Source organism: Piliocolobus tephrosceles, chromosome 13 (genome assembly GCF_002776525.5).
Source record: "Piliocolobus tephrosceles isolate RC106 chromosome 13, ASM277652v3, whole genome shotgun sequence".
Lineage (NCBI taxonomy): Eukaryota > Metazoa > Chordata > Mammalia > Primates > Cercopithecidae > Piliocolobus > Piliocolobus tephrosceles.
In genome coordinates, this window is record NC_045446.1 from 105235861 (window position 1) to 105263279 (window position 27419).

General features: G+C 45.2%; 1 pseudogene; it reads right to left on the reverse strand.

Moving 5' to 3' along the window:
- Positions 1–600: 600 nt before the first annotated feature.
- Positions 601–14943, reverse strand: LOC111540167 (annotated as a pseudogene).
- Between the last annotated feature and the right edge of the window lie 12476 nt (positions 14944–27419).

Here is a 27419-nt window from a genome sequence, read left to right on the forward strand (position 1 = left end):
CTGGGTGCAGTGACTCACATCTATAAATCCCAGCATTTTGGGTGGCCAAACAAGGAGGATTCCTTGAGTCCAGGAGTTCGAGACTAGCCTGGGCAACATAACAAGACCCTGTCTCTACAAAGATAAAAATTAGCCAGCCATGGTGGCACTCACCTGTGGTCCCAGCTACTTGGAAGGCTGAGGCAGGAGGATCACTTGAGCCTGGGAGGTTGAGGATGCAGTGAGCCATGATGGTGCCACTGCACTCAACCTGGGCAACAATATGGAACCTGGTCACAAAAAAATTTTATATAATAGAAAGTGGTCACTTCTCCAGTGGAGACATCTGTCTTCAAACCTCCTTACACATATGGACAGGTTACAAGCATTGCCTTATTCCAGTTTTGGAAATTGCCAGCTAGTAGAAACGCCTAATGTTGGGGCAAAGTTGTCCTCTCTTTCTCTTTTTACTGCAAAAAGTTTTGTTTCCATTTGGTCCAAGGCTTGATAAGAAGCTCCAAGGTGGTTTAAAAGCTGCCTAGAGGCTGGAGGGAGAGGCTCAAGCAGAAGCCCTGACACTTTGAGGGGGATCCTTCAGAGGTTGTTGGGCTCAGTAGGCTCCTAGTCATGCTTGAGGGTGAGCCTTCGGAAGAGGAATTTGCCCAGCCTGGCCTAGGGGCCAGCCAGCCTATCAAAGTTGGTCAGGTGGTTGTCCACCTTTTTTTTTTTTTTTTTTTTTTTTTTTTGTGTGTTTCTGAGACGGAGTCTCTCTCTGTCGCCCAGGCTGGAGTGCAGTGGCCGGATCTCAGCTCACTGCAAGCTCCGCTTCCCGGGTTAACGCCATTCTCCTGCCTCAGCCCCCCGAGGTGGCTGGGGCCCGTGGGCCCAGCCCCTCGGGCGGGTAGCTTTTTTTTTTTTTTTTTGTAGAGACGGGGTTTCACCGTGTTAGCCAGGATGGTCTCGAACTCCTGACCTCGTGATCCGCCCGTCTCGGCCTCCCAAAGTGCTGGGATTACAGGCTTGAGCCACCGCGCCCGGCGTCCACCTTCTTGATGAGTTTCACTTCCTCATTGAGGAAGTAGCTCTCCAGGAAGTCAAACTATGGAGGTCTGTGTGGGCAGAACCCAGGGCATGAAGATCTAAAAGAGCCTGGTTCAGCTTCTTCTCCAAGGCCATGGCGGCTCCCATGGCATCCAGGGTTTTACCCCACTCATCTTAAGGTGACTTATGGATGTCCTAGAATAGAGCACTGCTGCCACACTCGTTTTGTATCTTCAAGAGATGCTCAGAGCCCTGCACTTCTCTTTGGCCAATTCATAGAAGGGGCCCACAGCTTCCAGAGCCACATCATCATGATGGAAACAGAAGCCTAGCGAGAGTGGGTGGAGGAGGCTCACCAATGCAAATTGACCAGGAGGTTGGTGGCTGCCTCCACATCAGTGGAATAATTCTGATGAATCTTGGAGCTCCTCATTGGTTGGCAAGAAGGAGCTAACCACAACAACTGTGTGGGCTGATCCCAGAAGCAGGAGATAGCCGAAAAGATGATCCTGGAATTTGCAAGTGAAGAGGAGATTGGAGGATGCTCAGAGGCTAGAAGAGAGGGAGTCCCCGGGTCTGTTCTGTCCAAACACTGCTGAAGAAAAAACATATCCATGGGACTACTGAACACTCTGCCAGTCATTTCTCTTATTGCTGTGAGTTCTGTTTTTTGAAACCCTTTCAAGTAACTCTGATTCCTTTTCTATATGATTTCCAGTTGAATGTTGGAAGATGGCCATTGAGCCTCCCCAAGATGGAGAACCGCTCATGTTTCCTACCATGCTGTGGAGCCCTGTCCTGTTGGCTCAGATCTGCACAGTCTCTGGGACCATGGGACGGAACATTGAGGGCCCTGAATTGCAGGCACCCCTGGCCAATACGTCCAACCCCATCACTAGGCCACATCTGGTCATGAGGACCAAGTCATGTAGTCTAGCCCCTATGACTGTATTTATTCTCTAACTCCCAGATTTCCATTTTGTCTCCCTGCCTGGGATCCATTACCTTGGACTGGGGCCCTGTCTTACCACACAAGGCCTCCCTAGGAGTAGAGCCAAACCTCTCCCTGTAGGTGAGTCCCCAGCAGTTGATGCCAAGTTCTTCTGCCTGCCTTCTCCTTGGCCCCTTGCCTGCTACCAGACTCCACTGGTCCTTTCTGGTCCTGTCTTTGACATGAACTTCCTGCATGGCCTTGGATTCCTTGTTTTCTAGCCAGCAAATGGAATGACTTTTAATGCATTGGTGGATTTAAAAATTAGCCCCATCTAAGAATCACCTGAGGGCAACTTTACAGAGTGCCAGTGTCCAGAGCTGGAACTGGGATGAGAAGTGAAAGGCGCCTAGCATGAAAAATGTAAAGTGCATCTCTCTCTGGTGCCAACCCTGCACTGGGAGGGCCCTGAGAGTGACTGTCTCCTTACATTAGCTCCCCTAGGAGCCAGGCTCGCTTCGCCCTGGTCCCAGCCCTGCCATTACCAGGGCAATAGCACCAGAGATTATGATCTATGTGGTCCAGGAAGAAGTCTCAATAATGGTATTTTGAAAAACTAGGCAGAGGTTAATGTGTGGAGACAGGATAGGGAATCGCTGGAATAGGTGGTCTCTCAGGGGTCTGTCACCCAGCAGGGTGCTCCAAGACCCTGGGACTCCTAACTGTATTCTTCTACCCATGTTTGGCCTTGGGACTTTGCTAGTAGCTTCTGATGTCCTCTTGTTTCCTGGAGAGTATGTCTCATTTCCATACTCCAGCCAGGATCAGTCAAGCCCATCCCGCCCCCAAGAACCCCAGGCTAACCAGGCCTTTGTTCTGACCAACGTCTTCTCCATTTCCAAGCAAAGCCTCTCTTAGATAATCAACGTTCCAAACCCTCCATTCTGTTGGCTCTCCTTTGGATATGTTCCAGCTGCCTGTGCACCTTCTACATGATGGGATGTGGAGACTTTACAATACTGAAGTATTCTGGTATATTCATATTCATTCATTCAACAAGCACGTGATGAGGACCTGTCCTGTGCCCTGCACTGTGCTATTTGCTGAAGAGCACAAAGATAGAGTGATATATTCACGCCTAGGGTAGCTTATGGTACATCGGCATTTCCCCAAATGTGCTGAGTGTCAATGGATGTTCCACAAAAAGCAAAGCAAAGCAAAACAAAACAACAAAAAACATTTCCTGGTAAAATGATTTAGGAAGACCTGAGTTCAAACAAACAGGTTTCTTTATTGCAGGACTTCTCAGAATATTTAGTTTGCTAATATATACTGTGTATCTCCGTAAGAGAAGCTCGCTATAATACAATTCCCAAATATATTTGACCATCCACTTAACATGAAATATTCCAAAAGACACTTTGGATAATGCTGCCATAGAATGATAAATCTGGAATCAACCATAATTCCAGCTATGAGAGCTCTAGTAATGTGATCCAAGGTTGCGTTAGCTCTTTAAGCAGCCACATCGCTCTGTTGACTTCTCAGGAGCTGTAGGCTGGCTAAAATGATTGGGTCTTTTTTCACACAACAATCCTTAAGTAGGTCTTTCTCTTTCACTACTTGGGCTATTGACTTTTTGGAAGTGGAATATAAGGCCTATCAAGTTTAACTTTATTGGTTCTGAGCCAATAAAGTTAAAGGAGTTACAGAGGTTGAGACCTTTTTTATCTGAATCCTGCCCACCAACGTATCAGCTAGGTTTCCCTGCTATGTGTTGCCTACAATGTAAGTGGGCAGGCCTTCTTTATCTTCATCCAAGCCTCCGAAGAACGTGGTGAATGCAACAGATCTCTGTATCGCAACATTAGAAATCTTCCTTGTAATTAGCATTGATCCTTTCACCTACTCTGCAGTCATGAGCGGTGCAGCAATGTTTTGGTCACCATGGACCACATGTGTGACAGTGGTCCCATGAGACTATAATCTCATATATTTATTGTGCCTTTTCTATGTTTAGTTATATTTACGTATACAAATACTTATCAATGTGTTACAATTGCCCACAGTATTCAGTACAGTAACATGCCGTACAGGTTTGTAGCTTAGGAGAAATAGGCTAAACCCTATAACCTAGGTATGTAGTAGGCTATATAACCCAGGGTTGTGTAAGTTGACTCTATGATGTTCGCATAATGACATAATCACCTAATAACCCATTTCTCAGGACGTATCCCCACTCTTATCGATGCATGACAGAACTGCTGTGCAGTCATTCAACGAAATCACCTGGCTGAGCCATAACCCTTAACTGGACTCGTGGCCCTCCATCTGGTCAAAGGATAACATGACAGTTTTTGGGAAATCCCTCATGGAAATCCGCATTCCCTTAGTCTACCAGTCTGGTAATACTTCCAAAAAGAAGAAAAATTAGGCTAATTTGTCATGAGTAAGTCAAAGGTTATTTTAGTTTTGTGATTATAAAAGTAACCTATGCTCATTAATAGAAAATGTGGAAAATATAGGCATTTTTAATATTAATTATTATGAAGAAAATTAAAACTGCCCAGTATCAAACCACCTAGAGATAGTCACAGTTAACTTTTGCTATGTCTCCTTCTTTGTTTTTTTGAGACAGAGTCTCACTCTGTCACCCAGGCTGGAGTGCAGTGGCACCATCTCAGCTCACTGCAACCTCCTACTTACTGAGTGTCTTCCATGCATCAGGTATAGCTCTAGGTGCAAAAGTAAACAAAAAACACTCCTCCCTCAAATTCCTGCTCTTATGGAGTTTGTATTCTAGTTGAGGCTTATAAATAAATAAATAAGTAAATAAACCCAGACTCCCAGGATTCAAAAATATCCTGCTGTTTTTTTCTCCCAACTTGACCTTATATTAGAACTATTCCTGTAATGACTTTGTGTTAATGAACCCAGGCCAGCTTCTGATGATTCCTGTTTTCTTTACTAAATGTCTGCAACCATCTCTTTAATGCAGCAATTTTTGATTTTTCTCTTTTTTTTGGCAGGGTCTCATTCTATCACCTGGGCTGGAGTACAATGGTGTGATCTTGGCTCACTGCAGCCTCAACCTCCCAGGTTCAAGGATCTTTCCACTTCAACCTTCCAAGTAGCTAGGACTACAGATGTGTACCACCACGCCTGGCTAACTCTTTTTGGTATTTTTGTAAAGATTAGGTTTCTCCATGTACCTAGGCTGGTCTTGAACTCCTGAGCTCTTGAGTTGGAGAGGAGTTCCCATCTCGGCTTCCTAAAGTACTGAGATTACAGGTGTGCATCACTGTACCTGACTGTTTCCTTTTTTAAGAGATAAGGTCTTGCTATGTTGCCCAGGCTGGACTCAAACTCTTGGGCTCAAGTGATATTCCTGGCCTCAGCCTCCCAAGTAGCTGGGACTATAGGTGTGCACCACTGCACCCACCTAAGAGTGCAATCTAGAATTTTGTGGAGGGTTGATATGATACTCACCAAGTTATAGTCTCCAGAATGCAACTTTTACCTCTCTTCAAAAATAGGGACAAATGTGCATATCTCCAGTGACTGGATACCTCGTCTTTTTCACTATTTCTCCAAGATTACCGATTGTAGTTCCACAGTTTTACCTTTCTGGGATGCAATTTGTCTAGGCTTTAAGACTCGAGCTCATTTACAGGTATTCTTTTATTATCTCTCCACCCATCATGAGCTTGTCTATTCCTGAGTTTGTTCTATTCTTCCAAGATTGAAGATTAGTCTTCTCAGTAGACAAGGTAGAAGTAAAACGAGTTGCAAAGTTCTGTTCTCTCTCTGCTATTGATTAGCATTATGTCACCTGCCCCAGGTAGTGATCTCTTCTCTGCTTCTTGCACTCATCTTGAAGGAGGAAAGGCTGTGGGAGAATCTGGAGTAAAACCCTTTTATTTTTCATTAGTCTATTAACTCTCATGAAAAAAAATCCTGACAGTATTTTTGTAGGACTGAGTTATTGTGCTGCTCTTTTGTATTTGCCTACTCCCTCATTTTACAAATAAGAAAACTGAGTATTATGTTCAGTAAAGGGCATTGCATAAATCGGACTCTAAACTAGAATTATAGTATTTATTTGAGTCAACCTTGCAGTATCTGAGAGATTAAAAAAAACCTTGCAAGAAATAGATCACTATGGGAGAAAAAGGACCTCAGGAGAAATTTAATTGAGAACCCCTCTCATGGGGAGAGGACAATGGATTTCACTGAATGAGCCCCAGACTGTAGCAAGTTTTCCCTGGTTGCAGACATCTCCCAGGGACCATTTCGGTCTGTTCTGCTTGGGGGAATGGCAGCAGCCCACTCCCTTTGCCTTCAGCGTAGGGCTCCAACATAGGAAGCCAAACAGCTGGCTCTTCTCCATAGGCAGCCACCCCAGCCCCATCTCTTCATTAACCGAAACCCTTCCTCGGGGGAGCAGCAACAGCTCCCTGTGAATTGGCTATTGGCAGTCATGCTGAGGCTTCTAAGCAGCTCCTTGTTAGCCTTGAAAGATGACTATTTTAGTTTTCTGGAGTCTCTGTCACCACCTGCAGACAGAGGCAGATGATTTAAGAGGTGAGCAGGTAGGAATTATGTGACCTTCAAACAGAGATATCCCCAGAACCAGTGGACACAGTCAAATCACTACATGACTGTCTGTCTTTGTGTCCTGGCTCTGTCCCCAGTCCATTGTGTTAGATAAGAGGTTTTGTGTTACCCTCTGAAGGGCTGGGATTACTAGGCAAGCTCAGAAGGCAACTACAACACTATCTATCTGTAAACAGCCTTTGCAAATGCTGTTAGTAACAGACCTAGGTGGATGCCATTTTGGCATTGAAAGTGCCATATTTTAGGGCAAAGGCAGTGTGGGTAGGCACATAAAACATAAAATCCAGTTAATTTAGTCTATTTAAATGTATACATAAATAAAGCTATTCCACTAGTGCATTTTCTAAACCCAAACAAGGAAACATAAAATTCTCTGCAGTAAATAATAAAATGCAAACTTTGTTTCATTTTATAGCCAGAAGAGTCAGAAGAAGGCCAAGAAAAAGGAGAAAAAATGAGGAAAAAAAGAAAAGAAAAGAAAGGAGGTTAGAGATGAGAGCAGGAGAGGAAGAGAAGGAAAGGACAGGCACCATCTCTGAGGGTGCTGCCTCCTTGACCTTCTGTCTCTGAGATCATACCCATCTGCTTGTTAATACTTGAGTGGATTCTTGACTCTAAACTCTACAGGGAGAGCAACAAGATGGATTAGTTCAAGACTTACCTGACTTCCTGGAATGAACAATATGGTTTATTTATAGTTAACTACTGCATCTAGGAGACCCGTAGAACCCTGGTTGGGTCCTGCCCCCTTAGCCAGTTTGGTCTGATATTCTTTGAACCCTCTTGCTGTCCTGCTGGATCAGCGTTGACCACAAGTCTCCTTCTGCAGCTCCTGCCAGTGTAATTTGGACCTGTCACTTTCTTGCAGTAGAGCTGATAGGCCAACTGCAGAACCGTAGTCTGCCTCCAACTGTTCACTGTAGAGTATACAGATGTCTCCCTGTGTTTCTTCTACTGTAGCTGTTTCGGCTATTTGCTATCACACATATTCATGCAAATGCAGGAATTTCACGAGGTACAATTCCCTTCCAATGTAAACCTGTTCTATGAATGCCTTCTGCAATAAAATCACTCCACAGAATGTCTGTGGATGTCTGTGAATGTCTTTCCCAGCTGTTGCAGAAGGGGTTTTATCGTCTTCCATGGGTTTAGACAGGAAAAGAGTAACTTTTGGGTGAAGAGCTGCCTGGAAGACTTCCCCCTTCCATTAGCTGCTCTTTCCTGTATGGTTGCGTCCTGAGTCCAACCAGCAAATGGCCCTCAGCCACAGCAGCTGTGGCTAAAGTTAGTTTTATTCTAATTAACTATTTCCTTCTTATTTACACAGAGCCTGTGCTTTTCTACTTTCCCTTGATTCCTGACCTTGTTTGCCACCATCCATCGTTGGTCCTACCCAGCCTGTCATGCCTTCCATCCAAACAGCATCCATTCTCAATGCCAGTCCAAGCCTCAAGATCTTGGCTTCCTTTGTACTTAGTGCACTGGCCAAGTTTCCATCACCTCTAATTTTCATCTAGGTCCCTTTAGTACTCTGAGGCCTAGATCATCCCAGTACTTCCAGATTCTAGGATTTTAACCAACACCCACCTGGACCACGTTAATCAAATCAGTTTGTTCTAACAATTTTTTTTCACTCCCTTCCTAGTACGTGTGACTAATAGCAGACCCAGTGTCCTCATTAACCATAAATGCTTGGGGTTAGGTTAACACCACAGATGAAACCATTCTCTTTCTTTCTCTCCCACTTCCCACCAAAATCAACTGCTGAACATTTTACCAACATCATTATAACTGTGTCTCCTTTGAGCTGTTCAGGATAAAGCCTTCTCCACACAGTAGAGGATGCATGCATGCAATCATACTTATTGATTTTAATCTCCATGGGGTGCAGGTGAGGGGAGAGGTGTATTTCCAAAAATTTAGAGGTGTTCCAGAGGAAATAAAATCATTAGGATTCTATGAAGTTTGGCTAGATAATCTGATCCCCTTGCCCATTATAAAAACAGTCTTAGACCAATACTTCTCAAACTTTAATGTGCAGAAAAATTACCTGGAGGTCTCATTAACATGCAGCTTTTGATTCAGTAGGTGTATGGGAGAGTCTCAGAACAAGTCTCCATGTACTGTCAATAACACTGGTCCCACCAGTCTATGGACAAGCCATGAGTATTAAAGAGCTAGTGCTCCTCCCCCACTGGGCTCCAGACTTGTTCACGTCCCAGGTTCCTCTTACCTACCTGAGAATTACCATTTGTGACATGACAATATTGAACTGCCTGATCTCTTATCCCCGCACAATGCTAAAATGCAAGGTTCTATATAAAGTACTACAGCCTTCTCACCTCACATGTCACCTCTTCTCTGAAATCTTCCCCAGTTATCCAATGGAAATTCCCATCCTGAGTTCCATACTTCAATTCAATTCCATTTAGAACAGTTCGACTCAATACAGAAGCCTTCACTGAACATTTTTTATGTACCAGGTGTTTTCTTTCTTTGAGACTGAGTTGATGAAGATGCTATTAACCAAAGTGGAAAGCTGAGTTGCATAGATGGAAGAGGAGACTGGGGAAGAAAGTAGCCAAGTTCGTATTTGCCAAAATAGGTGTCGTATTCCTGTAATTTATACAAGTGGAGAGGTAATGTGGCATGGTAGCCTCTAGAGGCAGACCATGCATGTTTAGAACTTACCCCTACTGTTCATAAGCTGTGTGATCTTGTGTTCGGTAACCCCTCTATGTGCCCATTTCCTGATTTTAAGATGAGGATAGTAATGGCTCCCACCTCATGGAGTTGTTACTTGTTAAGAGTAAATGACGGCTGGGCGCGGTGGCTCACGTTTGTAATTCCAGCACTTTGGGAGGCCGAGGTGGGTGGGTCACGAGGTCAGGAGATTGAGACCATCCTGGCTAACATGGTGAAACCCCATCTCTACTAAAAATACAAAAAATTAGCCGGATGTGGGGGTGGGCACCTGTAGTCCCAGCTACTCGGGAGGCTGAGGCAGTAGAATGGCGAGAAACCAGGAGGTGGAGCTTGCAGTGAGCAGAGATTGTGCCACTGCACTCCAAACTGGACAACAGAGCAAGACTCCATCTCAAAAAAAAAAAAAGAAAGAAAAGAAAAAAGAATAAATGAGGGTTAATATTTGTAAAGCACATAGATTAGTATTGGTACATGGCATACCAAAGAAGTGTTTTTCCAACAAATATATGTTCTGGAGATGCCATTTAAAAAAAGTCCAGGTAGGAGGTAGGGGTTTGGGAGCTGTCTGTATTTAGGAGCAAAAGATATTTTGCAGAGAGAATGTAAGCTGCAAATTGAGTAGCAAAGAAGGAAGAAATGGATTCTTTAGGGGATACCAATATTTAAGGGGCAAGCAGAGGAAGAAGATGCAATGAAGGAGACTCAGGAGTGGTCTCAGAAGTAAAGATGACTCAGGAGAAAATGAAACCAGAAGCTCAGTAACTAGAGAATTTCAAGAAAGAGGTAGCAGTCAACAATGGCCAGCACGAGTAAGATCAGGAATAAAACAAAGCTGTTTGTTCAGATGGCTAAGAAGGCAAGTGTTAGACCACATATAATTTTTATTTATGTCTGTCTTCACCCCTAAGCCATGAGTCCTCAATGTAAGAGGTCAAGTTTGTTATTCAGCCTTGTATATCCAGAGGCTAACACACGCCTACAGCATAGCAGGACGTTCTCAGTGTGGTCAAAACATTATTTTTGTTATGAGACTCTCTAATGACTCCTGTTCCTTCGAGGTCCACTTCACCCTGCTTGTCTATTGAATAATGAGACAGTAAACAAAATTGAGAGAATCTCATTTCCTGTCCTGTCCTTTTTTCTTGGGGGGCCCCAAGTAGAAGATGAGGCCGGTATTTCTTGGTACTGGGCATCTTTTAAACATGAGACTGGATGATTGCAGGAGTTAAGATTAGGTTATATGAGGGCTGGGATTGGGGGCAGCTGTCAGGTAAAAATCTCAGGGGAGATCATCTTCTTGGGGTTCCCAGCAACTTTCTTTCAGCCTAATGTGAACTAGCGAGGTCCTACAGCTTGTGCAATGGGCTGGGTCCCCAGGTGGGTCTGTTTCCAAGGCTCTATGGTAATAACCATCTTCACTCTGAGGAGACCAAATGCCCATATGTTGTTGGTGCTGTGGGAGAAACTCCTCTGTTGGGTAGTAGTTGGGCTAGACCCTTCCCCAGATTCTAGGAGCCTGGGTGACCACTTAAGGCAATGGTGACGGCAGAGCCCAGGCTTCTGGTGATGGGGTTCAGGTGAGGGCAGAGTGGAAAGTCCTGGGCACATAGTTTTATGCTTGTTTAGGCATCTGCAGGCTTGTGGGATAAATTGAGAATGGCAGGAAAAGGAGATGAGAGCCAGAGGAAGGAGGGGGAGTGTGTGGGTTACAGGACTGCAGAGCCCCCTGCTGAGAAATTGTAATTCTGACCCTGTGGACCAGGTAAGAGGGAGGAAGTAAGAGGGGGGTGGTGGGCTGGGAAGGTGGATGGGGCAGGGGGCGGGGGGGGGGGCATGGAGGGGGTTTGGAGGGTGGGCGGTGGGGAGCTCTGACTCATTCTAGTGTTGACAAATAGGCTGGATTCCTTTCACTCGGCTGGACTTTGCCCTTTCAGGATGTACAGCCAGCGTCAGCACACTGCTAATGGGGCTTTGAGAGTCTCCTTTTGATGAGCACGTCCCAGAAAGCAGGTATTAGCCATTTCTGCTGGGGAGGCAATGAAGGCATTTGCAGCTGAAATCGGCTTTCCTGACTGCCCTAATAAAGCAGAGACTTTCAAAGCCCCATTAGCAGTGTGCTGACTGCAGCTTTACATCTGGACTAGCCCAGTTTAGGAGGGGAGCATTGGGCACTCATATCCTGAACCCCAAGGAACAAACTATCTCTGACCAAAGCCAGCTTCTTTTTCATTGGTAGACTGTGGATGCCATAGGAGAGAAACCCTGCCTCCCTATCCCTGGGACGTAGCTTGGTGCCTGGCACAAAATAGACTCCCAATAAACGTTTATGAAATTGATAAATGAGTCTGGAGGGGGGTCAGCTACTAAAAGGACCTGGACCACCTCATTATGGACAGCTCCAGGCCCTTGGTGAGTGCTTAATATACATTTATGAGATGGATGACCGACAGGTAGGACAAAAAGTGGGTTGGGAAGTGAACGGAAAGGATGATGTGAGAGAAAAGGAAAAGTAGCTCCTCCTTCTGTCCCCTACCTGTACAAGTATGAGACTTCACAGCCTTCCATATCTCCCCAGAGAGAAGCCAGAAGAACTTTTAGGCCCCAGAGGTGAGGAAAGGCATGGAGGAAGGAGGACCCCTGATTGCCAGGCTCTTTTGCAAGTTCTATATGCTGAAAAATCAACATAGATGGGAATGATTTTCACTTTCTAGGTGATGTAATTGTGCCTCTCATAAGTAGGTGCCTTTTTCAGGTCCACAAAGGTATGAATGATAGAGCCAGAGTTCCAGTCCAAGTCTGTCTGCCTTCCGGGCTCGCAGTCTTTCTCCCCAGCCACCTCCCGTTTTCCCTCTACAGGCGTGCACATGCCCTTCGTCAGAAAGCAGTCTAAAAGTGGTTCATCTCCACTCTCCATCATCTTCTTTCTCTTCCATGACCCAAAGCACATTTCTGGAGGATGAGTGGATGGACCAGCACGACAACTAGCTGTTAGTTGCCAATTTCCATCAGAACAGATAATGTTTCTCCAGGTGGATGGGCCTTCCCCACCTCTCCTCCTATCTTTCTGAATACTTTTTGGTCTGGTTTTAGACCAGATCTTGCAAGAAGCTCTGTAAAGGAAAATACACAACAAATAATAAGTGGAATGAAATGGATAAATGCATAAAGAGCTAGCTGGCCAGAGCGACCTGCCCTCATGGGTTTATCTCACATACCTGTCTTACTCATACTCTTCCTGGTTTCAGGGAGACCCTCTAAGTCACTGGTGTGTGACTGGGGCTCTTTGCCCAGCCGTTCTGCCATTTGAAAATTTCCAGGCAAGATTTAGTCACTGCACATTTTTGAGAGTCCTCTAATCGGAGAAATTAACTCTCATCAGACACAGGAATTAATCTTTGTTAGTGTTGTTGTCAGTCTAACTTTGCCTTCCTCAGTGCCAGACGTGAAGAGAGGGACACCCTCACAGGGAGCTGCCACCACCACTGGCAGAGACCTCAGGGATGCAGGCAGGGCTTCACTGAAAGAATGGGGGGTGGCCTCTGCTTCGCCCTGAGTTGAAGCGTATGTGGAATACCTGAGGAACTCTCCGGTGTTCAGCCCTGGGCTGTGCTATATGCAGGGCTCTAAAAACGCTGACTGACTTGAATGTGTGAATACAATTATGGCAGGGAGGGAGGGGAGGTGCTTTGGGAAGGATACCACAGCCAAGTGGCAACCAGCTAAGAATCAGATGACAGCACACGATGAGGGGCGGCAGGGAGAGGGTTCTTTACTGGTTCACCAGTTTGTTAAAAATACAGACCTGTTTTATTTATTTTATTTTATTTTTTGACAGGTCTTGCTTTGTTGCCAACGCTGGGGTACAGTGGCACAATTTTAGCTCATGGCAACCTTTGCCTCCTGGGCTCAAGTGATCCTCCAGGTCAGGAGGTTACCTTAGCTCCTGGCTAATTCTTGTATTTGTTGTAGAGACGAGGTTTTCCCATGTTCCCTAGGCTGTTAGCAAACTCCTAGACTCAAGCGATCTGCACGCCTTGGCCCCCCAAAGTGCTGAGGTTACAGGCGTGAGCCACCACGCCTGGCCCAGACCTCTCTTTTGAAGTCATCTTTCAATGAGTGTGGGTGTGGGGTGTGTGGCAGTGAGGGTGAGGACAGACCCTCAGGTGCATTTGTGGAAATTTGGGGCCAACTTCAAGATTCAGAGAATCATAGCCATTTTGGTTGTAGAGAAACTGTAATGCTCAGAGAATCAGATTGCTGCAGAGTAAATAAACGTGATGTTAACACCATCATCCATAATATATATTTCATATCCTCTCATTTGCTCATGAAAAATATATTATGTAGACTTGTCTATTATCATCATATTCATTCACCCACAACACTTGATTTTGTTAGTGTCAAGCTATCTCTATATTCAAGTCAGTAGTCCTCAGCTATTGTCATCAGCATTCTAAAACATCTTTTCATTTTAAGTTACATTTTCTTATATACATGTTTCTTTTGCAGGATTAGAAAATTTGGGTGCCTTTGTTTCTGAGTGAGGAGTAGTAAGGAAAGCACTGGGAATCAGGAGAGATGACTCTCGTCTTGTCTTTTCATGGCGTACTCTGTGACCTTGGGAAATTCACATCCTCTCTCTGGTCAGTTTCTCCATCTGTAAAATGTGGGTATTAGACAAGACAATCTCTAAGATCTCTTCTAATCTTTACTTTGTCTGTGAGTTGTCACTGAGAAAGTAGAGCAGGAAAATGGGCTTAGATATCTATGGCCAAGAAAGAGATCGCAGTTTCTGGATAATTTAGGACACAGTGGCCAGCATATAAGTTGCTCCGTGGCCACACTTCAGAGCTGCAGGAGGATCCCACCTGGATAGGGCTGTGTTTCATACTCTCCATTTCTTGGATGATTGCTTTCTTTGCTACTGGGATTAAAAAAAAAAAAAAGAAAAAACCTCCAAGACAAGTCACTTTCTCATTGGCCTGTGACATGCTACATGAACCATCTATATTATGGATGCAACCATGGATGCCGCCAACGCTGATTCATACCTTGGCGACCTCATGGATCACTGACAGCCATGCCACCTGGCAGGCTGCCTGGAATTCACCGGGGCCTGTCAGAAGCCCCAGCTGCACCTCCATTTTGCAGGCAACCATCAGGCCTGGCTTTCTACCCTTGGGTTTCAAGCCTACTATTATCAGTCTAAGGAACAATCACATCCTCAAATCAAAAGTCAGGAATTCTAAGAGGAGCAATGCTGCTCACGGAACTGAGTGGTGACTTGCAGAAGTACAATGAGATAACAAAGTCTCTTTCAGACATCTTTTCATAATCCAAAGCCCTAGGTAGCCGATAAACAATGCACCGCCAGCCAGGCTGAGTTCTTGCTATCTTGTTGACTGAAGCATTCATTGTGAGGCTTCCTGGGTATCCTATTATAGGGGAAAGGAGGACTCTGACCATTTCTGCATAGTGTAGATTAATCTGAGGGCTGCATGACCCCTTTACTTCACGGTCTTTGTCTCATCGGGTGTCACGAGGGAGGGAGAGTTGCTCTTTCTGGTTTTGGACACTTGCTTTTTGATCTTTTTGCTGCCTTTGATTTTTCCTTTTGGGTCGAGGGAAGGTGGGTTGTCCTGGAGAGAGCCTTGTGCCTGGCTTAGCATGTCGTGTGCTGGAGGAGCATAACACTGAACATTCACCAGTGGGTCCAGGGCCAAGGTTAACAGATCTCCTTTCCTGACCTTTATACTCAAATGATCTCATTGGACCGAGCTAGGCACACAGCTACAAAATACGCCCCCAAAACACAACCACCTCCACCACCACTGCAGTTCTAAAACTCCTCCCACAAATCAAGTTGCAAGAGATTGAGGAAGGATTAAGGGGAGAGGTGACTGAGTAATAAAGGTCAATGTCATTTTCTGAGAACACCAGCACTTAGAGAATATTTGGCACCTGACAAAGTGGCCATTTCCCAGACTTGCAAATTGATCCCTATGTAGGGCCTGAGTCTTAAAAGAGATAATACCACATGCTTCAAATATAATAGACAATGGAACTAAAATAAATTTAAATAAGCTTTCCCTTTTTGCATTTTTTCTATGGTTTTATGAGAGTCAGCAAGCAAGGCTACAGAGGAAAAAGCAGTAGTTTTGAAATCAGACTGGAATTTTAGTTCCCATCATTTCTATGTTCCTGTTTACAAATCTCTAGAGTGAGGCTGAGTCAGGTGGCTCATGCCTGTAGTCTCAGCTACTTGGGAAGCTGAGGTGGGAGGATCACTCGAGTCCAGGAGTTTGAGTCCAGCCTTAGCAATATAGCGAAACCTTTTCTTCCCAACCACCTCCACCTCTGAAAAAAAAAAATTATAAAGTAGGGAATAACAGTACTTTCTTCATTATTGTTGTGAGGTTCAGGGTGTATGTAAAGGGCATGGCACATAATAGGTGCTCAGCAAATAGAAGTGTTACTTATTCAGGAGCTGTATATATATATATATATATATATATATTTGAGATGGAGTCTTGCTCTGTCGCCCAGGCTGGAGTGCAGTGGTATGATCTTGGCTCACCGCAACCTCTGCCTGCCGGGTTCAAGCAATTCTCCTGCCTCAGCCTCTCGAGTACTTGGGATTACAGGCACCCGCCCCCAAGCCCAGCTAATTTTTGTATTTTTGATAGAGACAGGGTTTCACCATGTTGGCTAGGCTGGTCTCGAACTCTTGACCTCAAGTGAGCCCCCCGCCTCGGCCTCCCAAAGTGCTGGGATTACAGGCATGAGCCACCACGCCTGGCCTTGAATTGCTTTTGTTGCCCAACTTTTCTGTCCAGATTTGCCAAGAATCAACTACCTAGTTGTAGTAAGAAATTGAGTCTCTGAATGGCAAAAGGGGCTAATTTTGCTACCTGGGGGTTGGGAGTCTTTATGATTTGTTGTGGAGATGGGCAACTGCCTCACAGCCAGGAGGGAATGAACCGTTTTTGTATATTCCTAGGTAGGAAGGAACAGCAGTGGTTTGGGCCCTGCATCTGGCTTAAAGAGGAATGCTGACCAACCTTTAACAAACTCTCTTAGGACCCGATATGTTTAAGAATTCAGAATTTTTCAGATTTTAAAAAAGTAATATGGGCTAGGCATGGTGGCTCATGCCTGTAATCCCAGTACTTTGGGAGGCTGAGGCAGGAGTAACACTTGAGGGCGGGAGTTTGAGAACAGCCTGGACAATACAACGAAACTCCGTCTCTACTAAAAATAGGAAAATTAGCCGAAGGTAGTGGCAAACACCTGTAATCCCAGCTACTTGGGAAGCTAAGGCAGGAGAATCGCTTGAACCCGGGAGGCGGAGGTTGCAGTGAGCTGAGATTGCACCACTGCGCTCCAGTCTGGGCGACAGAGTGAGACTCTCAAAAAATAAAAAATAAAAAAAGGTAATATGGTGCAGTCAGTGTATATTATGTAAGAACTACAGTATAGTTTGGGGCAATAACTTCTGAGCAAAAACCGTTCAGATTTCTGTAACAAATATTTATCTTAAGTGGGATAAATGAAGCCTACAAAGAAATTCAGGTCAGGTCAGGTTTTGCTGCCAAATGAGTTATGAAAAATCTTTTAGTATTCAGAGGTTTTTGGATTTCAAAATTGCATTTTGTTGATTTATGGTAATAATAGAGATGATGATAAATAATAATAGCAGTTGCATTTAATAAATGTCTTCATTGTGTTGGGGTCTCTAAGTGCTTGACATCTATTTTCTTACTTGTTCTATAACAGTCTTGTGAGGTTGGTAGTATTGTTTTCCTTTTAGTGATGAAGAAAATGAAGCTCAGAGATATTAAGAAATTTTCCTCAGAGGACACAGCCATTAAATGGCAAACCTAGGATGTGAACCTATATCCATCTGATTGCAAAGCCTATGCTGGTAAAAATCAATCACTATTTTTCCCCGCATAGTAGAGGTTGCCTTACCTTGGAGTCAGAGACTTTGTCTTGTGGATGATGGAACATTTGCTAGGCTATTTTCGCCCCATGATTTGAGCTGGGCTGGAGGTGTCCTAAACTGACGGGTAGTTGTGCCGTATAAAGGGATAAGAGGTCAGTGGGAGTGGATGATGGATGGCATAAACCTGGTCATTGCACTATGGGCATGCTGGCTATATTGATGCAAGCCTGACGCAGACAGACTTTGACCTTGGTTTGATCTCCCACCACTCAAGAAAAGCTTCCTTCAGCTTCAAATGGCCTTACTTGGAGCTCAGCTGTGCAGAAAGGGTAAGTGAGCTGCCCAGACTCAGACCAGGCCTCATCTCTCTGTGTGTGACCTCTATTGTTTGGGTAGAGTACTACAGAAAAAAAAAAAAAAAAAAAAAAATCCTAATAAGCCTTAATATGGGAGGAAATGGCCATCCTAAAAATAACGCCAGGCCCTGTGGAGTAATGACATCATTAGGCAACTCTAGCCTAGAGGGATTCAAGCACTTTTGAGTAGACATTTTATTTTAGCACAAGATGTATCAAGTAGATCTATTATGCTTGTCAGCCCAAGCCAGGGTTGCAAGGCAAGAATTAAGTGAAAGACTTGTGTGAAGGGCCATGACACTTCCTTTAATCACATTTTACATAATTGGAATAGTTGCTGTTTCCAAATCTTTGGCTGGGCAGTCTTCATGACCACAACAAAACAGATCTGGGAAGAGAAGAAATTCTATCATCTGGAGAGGATCTGACATTTTAACTTAATTCTAAGTCTTGGGGAGGAGAAGAGGCCTGGGGAACTGGATTAAGCAAGAGCTGCTGACAAAGACGGAAGTAGATGTCATGGAGAATTCCTCGGCTCTGGGATTATCCTCCTCTTTTTGGCTGACAAGTGAGCAGAAGGTTTTCTTCTTCCCATGGTTTTTTTTTCCTAACAGGTTCCTAGGATCATGCATGAAATAACAGGGCTTTATCATCTTCTGTTTAGCTTTCTCTACTTGGCCATGAGCTCAGGGAGGCCAGGACTGAATTTATCCATTCCTTCCTCCCCAGCACTCATCATAGTGCCTGATGCGTATTGCAATGCTCAATAAAAATGTGTTGAATTAATTTGGGAGGTCATGGCAGGAGGATTGCTTGAGCCCAGAAGTTCAAGACCAGCCTGACAACACAGTGAGACCCCCACCTCAACTAAAACACTATATAGATCTATGAATTTAGATAAAATGCCCATGAATTTAGTTTTGTAAATGGTGAGGGACGATTTTGTATGTCTCTGTTCACTTGCAAGAGGTTATTGTTAATGTAGCCTAACCACAAGAATAGAAGGGGAACCCAGTCCTTCTCCATCAGAACAGTGAAATGTGCATTGGACTAGGGGCAAAGAGACCTGCATGCCATGACTTTAGTCAAGTGGTTCTAACAACTCAGGGTCCTCTTCATGTAAAGTAATGATAAAAACTCTTAGTATCTCCTAGCTTCACAGAGGGACCAGCACAATACCTCACATTAAACCTGACTGTAGCATGGAGACAAATCAGCCTGCTATTAAAACTCAGGCCTGAAGGTTCTTTCCCTTTTCCATTGCACTGGTCTTGGACCTCTCATGGGTTCATCTCCCTGAGGAAGCAGGGAAAGTGAGGGGTGACCACTCTTCATATGGTCTGGCCACATGCCTGGCCATGCACTTGTTTTTCCCCAGAACAAAATGTCTGTTTCAGCTCCCTGGTTCCCTCCCTCCCTTCTCTGCCCTCCTTTCCCACTTGCAGTCCTCACTCAGCCTTCCCCTCTCTTTGCTCTGGGCCCCTGGGGCCTGTCATAATTAGAAAAGGAGGAAAGGGGGGAGCCATCGTAGCCCACCAGGGTTTTAGAGGGAGTTGGGACTGCATGCTGGGGACCCAGAGCTGCAAAGGTTTCAACGTCTTTCTTCTCTTTTAACCTGTGACTTTAGCAGGCCCTGTGCTAAAGTCTGGGAAGGTCCAAGGCCAGGAACACATGGCTTTGCATGTAAATATGTATATAGCAAAATGTGAGTATGCACACATGTGAGTAAAGATGTGCGTGGATGTGGGTATGGATTAATTATGTGTTGCGCTTCTGAAGGGAGAGCAATGCAGAAAAGGATTCTTTTTAATACAGAAACTTTAATCCATGTCATCTTTGGGGTACAAATTCTCTAGGGAATCTTTTTGTACTTACCTCTCTTTCTTTCCTCACCTCATTGCCCCCAGGCTCTCCATTCTACCTTAACAAAAGGAAAGCAATGGTTGGAGTAGATGGGGGAGGTTTTGGCTTGAGATGGCAACATAATCGCTCACAGGGGGTGGATGCTGGCTTCCCACCTTCTGGGGAGCCACAGTCTTGCGCCTGTGCTGGCATTTTCCTGAGCAATGCTGAGGGGATCATTAATCTGTCTCCTTGCTATTTTTCTGTCCAGCCCAAGGGACGACTCTGGCCTATAAATCAGCTCGGTATGAAGTGGGAAAATCAAGAAAGGGATACAGTTAGAAGGAAAATAGCCATTCAGAAGCATACAGATCTGAGGTGTGAGACCCAGAAAGTGAGGGAAGAAGGAAGAACGCTCTTTTGAGGAAATAACATGGAGAAAAAATTATACTAACGTGGCAGGGCCAGATCTGGGACAAAGGAGATCTTGAATCTGGTCTTCAAGATGTTATTCTAAGCTTCTTGCTTTAGCTAATCTCTCTGGGCTACAACTAGGCCATCTGTTAAGGTGGGATCCCACCACACTCACTCAGCTTTGTGCATTCCTGGAAACTAGAGCATGTGCAAAGAAACAAAACAAATTCGTACATGCAAATTATTAAAACCCTACATATTTTCTCATGCAAATTAATTAATACGACATACTCATGGTGAAGATTTCTAAGCAGCCCTGTAGGAACTGGGAGGCAGTGCAGTCAGCGGGAAGGACATGTGGCTGGAATCAGGCCTCATAAGGATTCTCTCCAATGTCCAGTCCGTTAACTGTTGGCCAGCACCTCAGTTTCCTCATTCTTTAAAGTAAGTCTGAACACCAAATTTCTGCACTGATGGAAGTTGTCACCACAGTGATATGAAGCACTCTTATTCCTCTCAGTGAAGCTTCCATATCTTGGCAATTATTCACAGGCACCTCAGCTTGAAGGGAGAAAGGGCTGCCTCAGTGTGGGCCATCCCTGTGGGTCGCAGCTGCAGCCCATTGCTTTCCAGACCACATGGGCTTGACCAGTCCCTTCTGGGACAAAGTCTGCTCTAGGGGCATTGATATTTGCAGAGGCAGTTTGGTGGCTTAAAGAAGAGGTCCGCAATCCCCAGTCTGTGGCCTGTTGGGAAAAAGGTTGTACAGCAGGAGGTGAGCAGCTGGTGAAGCTTCATCTCTACTTACAGCCACTCCCCATTGCTTGCATTACCCCCTGAGCTCCACCTCCCGTCAGATTAGCCATGGCATTAGATTCTTATAGGACCATGAACCCTATTGTGAACTGTGCATGTGAGGGATCGAGGTTGCATGCTCCTTATGAGAATCTAATGCCTGATGATCTGTCACTGTCTTCCATCACCCTCAGATGAGACCATCTAGTTACAGGAAAACAAGCTCAGGGCTCCCACTGGTTCTACATGATAGTGAGTTGTATAACTATTTCATTACATATTACAATGTAATCATAATATAAATTAAGTGCAAAATAAATGTAATGTGGTTGAATCATCCCCAAACCCTCCCCTGCACCTCCAGTCTGTGGAAAAATTATCTTCCACGAAAATGGTCCCTGGTGCCAAAAAGGTTGGTGACCACTGGCTTAAAGAGTTCAGACTCTAGAAACAGATGGGCTTGGTGAGTTTAAAGCCACTGGTGAACGATGTTGCCTCTGGAAAGATCCTGAGCCTGTCCTGAGGCCCTATAACCACATCTGTGTAATGGAACCACAACACCTGTCTTTCCTGGTGAGCATTAGAGATAGTGTATGGAGAGCACACAGGATAATTCCTGAAGAACAGAGACATTCAGTGAAGGACAACACTTACTATTATTGGACCACTGGAGTTGAAGACTGGAAAAGAGGATGAATGGGAATGAGTATAGCCCTCAGGCAGACATCTCACAGGGCAGGTAAAGTGTGTGTGTTTACTTTTTTTTTCTTTTGAGACAGGGTTTCACTCTCTCACCCAGGCTGGAGTGCAGTGGCATGATCTTGGCTCACTGCGATCTCTGCCTCCCAGGCTCAAGCAATTCTCCTGCCTCAGCCTCCCAAGTAGCTGGGATTACAGGTGCATGCCACTGCCACCCGGCTAATTTTTGTATTTTTAGTAGAGACGGGGTTTTACCATGTTGGCCAGGCTGGTCTCAAACTCCTGACCTCAAATGATCCACCTGCCTCAGCCTCTTAAAGTGCTGGGTTTACAGGTGTGAGCCACTGCACCCGGCCTGTGTGTGCTAACTTTGTAAGTGTGTGCACATATGTGTACATGTGCATGGACCTGGCTGATGTGTTAAGTGTATGTGAAATAAGTGCATATGTGTGTAAGAATGTGTGATAATATGTGCACATGTGAGTGTGTACATGTACACATGTAGTTGTGAATGAGTGTGTGCATTTATGTGTTGGGGTACCCACACTGACTAGTGCTCCAAATAGATGCTGGCTTTATTCATGCTTCTCTCTCCACCTGAAATGTTCTTCTCTCCTTTCCTATCCTGTAAACTCCTTTTCATTTATCAAGATTCAACTCATATCATCTTTCAAGCCATCCTTGAGCTCTTTGGGAAGAGCTGACCATTCTCCCTTGTGTTTTCCTCTGTCTTTACTCTAATTAGAGTAAGCTGCAGATGGAGACATTAACTGTATGAGCTCTAGACTCAGATGCTATAGGTTTAAATCTTGGCTCTTCAACTTGTAGCTGAGTGATCCCAGATGAGTTATCTGACCTTTGGAAGCCTTAACTTTCTTATCTATAATATGGAAATAATGGTGTCATGCTCATAGGGTTGATAGGTTTAAATAATATAATATGTAGAGCATTTCACATGGCACCTGGTTTGTAATAAGTGCTCAGACTATATCAATTATCATCATTACTCTTACTAGTGTATTTGCCACATAGTATTAAAATATTAGAGAGTGGCTGGGCGCAGTGGCTCACACCTGTAATCTCAGCACTTTGGGAAGACAAGTTGGGTGGATCATTTAAGGTCAGGAGTTCAAGACCAGCCTGGCCAACATAACAAAACCCTGTCTCTACTAAAAATACAAAAATTAGTCAGGTGTGGTGGCGGGTGCCTGTAATGCCAGTTGCTCTGGAAGCTGAGGTAGGAGATTTGCTTGAGCCTGGGAGGCACAGGTCACAATGAGCGAGATCATGCCACTGCACTCCAGACTGGGTGACAGAGCAAGACTGCATCTCTCTCTCTCTCTCTTTCTCTCTCTCTGTGTGTGTGTGTGTGTGTGTATACACACTCTCCAGACTCTCTTTTATGCTACTAGAGAACAGCCTCATTCCCATACAAAAGACATCCTCAAGCAACACATAAAGATCCACACTGTATCTATATTTGGCAGGCATTTGGCTTAGGTTTATTACATCACCAAGGCTATTTTTTCCTGCAGTTGTATTCAATGGCCTCAATTGAAACACTAGAAAGCCTTTTCTGGCCCATCAATGAGTCCAAGGTCAAAACTTCTAGTAGGACAACACTCTACTGTTGCTGCTCCATAGAAAGCACCCTCAGCCACCCTGGTCTACTCATTCCCCAAACATGCAACAAAACCAGGTCCAGAAAGAGAAACGGCCAGCTTGCCACACAAAACTGACCCCCAGAAGCCACAGGACAAAATACATACAAATAAATCGTTGTGTAGGACACAGGCTATCAGCCTCTTCAACTTGTTATCCTGCCTTTGTTTTCTCCCATCCCTCCTTTTCCCGAAGGGAAGCCGAACTGGAGGCTCAGGCACATCCTAGTTTCTAAGGCAGTCTTGAATGAGGCAGGGACTTCAGTGTAACCATCTGGTGAGAATGAGAACTAAGTTATGTTCTCTGAGACTCAGGATTTGATGTGCTTGGATGAGCACTGGGTACCCAAGAAACCTCCTAGTTGGGCATTTCCTGTGCTTCTACTATTATTCAATCCATAGGCCAAGACTTCTGCTTTGATGCACCACTCTGTAATTTTCTCCCACTCTCTAATTTTCTGGGCTCTCTGTCTGGTATTACTAATCCCCTGGCAGCTGGGACTGCTGCTCTGAAACTCATCAATGATGGGGTCTCTGGGAGGCTGTCTGCTTCTTATTTTTCTTTCTTCCTAGGATTGGTTGCATCTCTACACCACTTTGCCCATTGCAAGGGGCTTCCTGTATATAGATGGAGCATGGATGCTGTATCCCCTTCCATTTGGCCTCACCTAATCTCATCTTTTGAACTTCTCAGACGTGTGTTTGGCTTTGCCCAATTTGGTATAGGCAACAAGCGTATACATACTAGACTCATTGGGCCTGCCCCAAGGTCCTAGCCAGTAAAGATTTGGCTAATTGCTCCCAGAGCACTGAGGACTACATGAAGTAGTGTAAAAGCTGTATGGCTGTCTTCATTGTTCCTTGTGAGGATAGGTTAAGGTGCCATTCCTAAGCAGTAGGTTTGGCTGGGCATGCATTCATGCTGGAAAGGGAAGAGGTGTGAAAGGCGGTAGTGAAGAGCAATGTAGACTATAGGGAGGCCTGGTGTATTAGTCAGGGTTCTCCAGAGAAGCAGAACCCATAGGATATAGAGAGAGATATAAGAGGAGATTTATTATGGGAATTGGCTGACATAATTATGGAGGCAAGAAGTCCCACAACCTGCCAGCTGTGAGCTGGAGAACCAGGAAAACTGGTGGTGTCATTCAGTCTGAGTCTGAAGGCCTGTGAACCAGCAGCTCCTGTATTTGAGGGCAGGAGAATACACATGAGTGTGTATTCATGCACATGAGTGTGAAAGAGAGTTGAAGAGAAATTCAGTTTGAGATGTGTTCAAAGTGAGGTGCTTATAGAGTATACCCAGGGAGTTTCCAGGAGGAGATTAGATCTACAGTGATAGAACTCAAGGGAAAAACCTGGGTTACAGACATAGACTTGGGAATCATCGAGACACCTAAGGTCATTGAATCCATGAGTCTGCCTAGGGAGATAGTGCAGAATGAGAAGGGGGAGCTGAGTCTTGAGCCTGGAAGATTCCCAATATTTGTGCTATAGACAGTGGAAAATGAGCTGCCATGGAGTCTGAGAAGGAGGAGTACAAAGAGAATCTGAGAAATGTAGCCTTTCCAAAGCCAAGGGAGGAAAGAATTTCAAGAAAGAGAAACGGTGAGTAGGACAAAGGCTGAAAAGTGTCCATGGGCTTTAGTCACAGACATCACTGGTGACTTAGGAAAGGGATGTTTCAGTTTGGGGCAAAAGTCAAACTGGTGTGGGCTTTGGAGTAAGAAGGTGAGGACATTTTTAAGAAGCTGACTGGGAAGGGAAGAGGTGTGGAAGGTGGTAGCTGAAAAGCAACGTAGCCTACAGGGAGGCCTGGTGTATTAGTCAGGGTTCTACAGAGAAGCAGAACCAATAGATATATAGGGAGATGTAAGAGGAGATTTATTACGGGAATGGGCTGACACAATTATGAAAGCAGGAAGTCCCACAACCTGCCATCTGTGAACTGGAGAACCAGGAAAACTGGTGTGTCATTCAGTCTGAGTCTGAAGGTCTGCGAACCAGGAGCTCCTCTATCTGGGGGCAGGAGAAGATGGCTGTCCCAGCTCAAGAAGAGAGAGAGAATTGACCCTTTCTCTGCCTTTTTTTATTGTTGTTCTATTTGGACCCTCAACAGATTAAATGGTGCCTGCTCACCATTTAACATTTAATGTTGGTGAGGACAGATCTTTACTCAGTCTAATGATTCAAATGCTAACCTCCTTTGGAAACACCCTCACCCAGAGCAATGTTTTACCGGCTATCTGGGCATCCCTTAATCCAGTCGAATTGGTACAGAATTAACCATCACAGTCTGCTTGATTGTTTTCTTTTTAATGGAAGAGACTTTAGTGTATGTGATTCTTCAAGGAAAGTAGACAGGGAGAGTTAAGTATCGAGGTTAGAGAGGGGATTCATGATAAAGAGAAATTCCTTTTTTTATTTTTGGAGATAAGGATCTCACTGTGTTGCTCAGGCTGGAGTGCGGTGGTGCAATCAACTCTCTGCAGCCTCGAACTCCTAGGTTCAAGTCATCCTCCTGTCTCAGCCTCCCAAGTAGCTCTGACCACAGACATATGACACCATACTAATTTTTTTTTTTTTAATTTCTAGAGATGGGGTCTCTCCATGTTACCCAGGCTGGTCTCAAACTCCCGGACTCAAGCAATCCTTCTACCTCAGTCTCCAAAGAAGCTGGTATTACAGGCACATGCCATTATGCCTGGCTAATGAAGAGAAATGGGATGCTGAGCACAGGTGGAAACATGAACTTTCAACAGGAGAGGGACCCCTTTTCACCTTTAGAACAGATCTAGCAACCACCTATTAGACAGAGAGAATGACCAGAAGGATGTCAGGTGGCAGATCAGTGGCCTACACTCTTAATGTTTGGCAGAGGTAATCCACACAGACAAATTAGAGTTGCCTGAACTTGAAATATCTAAAATAATAAAACTCTCAAAGTGGCATTTCAGGGACTCTGACACACATCCGCAGTGACCCATGATGGTACAGGAGGGGTTGCCAGTGACCCTGAAATGATACTGCGTGGTACCTGCCTAGTGCTAATGGGAGATGGAACTCTTGCCTGGAGAACAGGCCCACTGGGGAGGTGCTGCCCACCCAGGGGTGCTGGGCAGGGGTCTTCCCTTTGGGGACTGATTGCAAGGTTCCTCTGACAGGGCCTTTGCTTGTCCACTACCATTTTTCTTCATTATTTCTGCTATGTCACCCGTCATGTTGTCAGTTTCCTCTCAGAACGGCGATAAATGGCGCCTCTCATGTGCTGTCCTTAGGGGACACCTGTTATTTATTTCCATGATGGGCAAGATGCCATGGCTAATTAAGAAAAATTGTGGGCTGTCCACTGCCAATCCATAGTGGCTTGTCAGCTCAGTCCTACAGTCCTTCACCCCACATTGGAGCCATTTTCCCCACTGAGAGCTTTTGGGGATCAGGAGATGAGAAACAATGGGCCCCCCTCCGTTCCTTCATCCCTGAAGAGTTCCACACCCCACTTCCTGCTAAAGTACAGGGGAGTCGTAGGCCTATGCTGGAGGCATCTTCCAAGCCTCAGGTCCCTGAGGGCAGGGGGAAGTCAATCAGGGCCTTCCCCTCTGTTCACCCTAAGAACCCTGGAGACACAGCCAGCAGAGGACTGTTCCCTCCCTCGTGTCCTGGCAGGGAACGAAAGGCAGGTTTCTGACCAGGGCCACACGGACACAATGACCTAGAAGAATGAAATGACACCTTGCTCCTGCCTGGGCTACCTAACTCAGTCTAGTCTCAGCTTCTCTAAACAATAGATGTTGCTGGCTGCACCTCTGGAGTCCCCAGATTTCCAGGCCCTGTAAAAGGTGGAAGAAAGCTGGTGTGTGGGGATCGGGGAGACCCTACTCAGGAGAGGCAGCTCCTGGCCTCTGGTGGCAAATGGTAGGGAAGTGACTCAAGATGAAATGGGGCAGGGCATGGTGGCTCACATCTGTAATCTCAGCACTTTGGGAGACCGAGGCAGGTGGATCCCTTAAGGCCAGGGTTCGATACCAGCCTGGCCAACATGGTGAAACCCCATCTCTACTAAAAACAGAAAAAAGTAGCCAGGTGTGGTGGCAGGCACCTATAATTCCAGCTACTTGGGAGGCTGAGGTGAGAGGATCACTTGAATCCAGGAGGTGGAGGTTGCAGTGAGCCGAGATTGCACCACGGCCCTCAAACCTGGGCAACAGAGTGAGGCTCAAAAAAAAAAAAAAAAAAAAAAGAATGAAATGGGAAGGATGCTGTGGGGTTTGGTGGAGATTAGAATGGGGCACAGAGGGATGTAGATGAGTCTTTCTCTCAAGCCTTTTTTTTTTTTGAGTTGCAGTTTCACTCTGTGGCTCAGGCTGGAGTGCAGTGGTACCATTATGGCTTGTTGTAGCCTCGACTTTCCAGGGTCAAGCAATCTTCCCACCTCA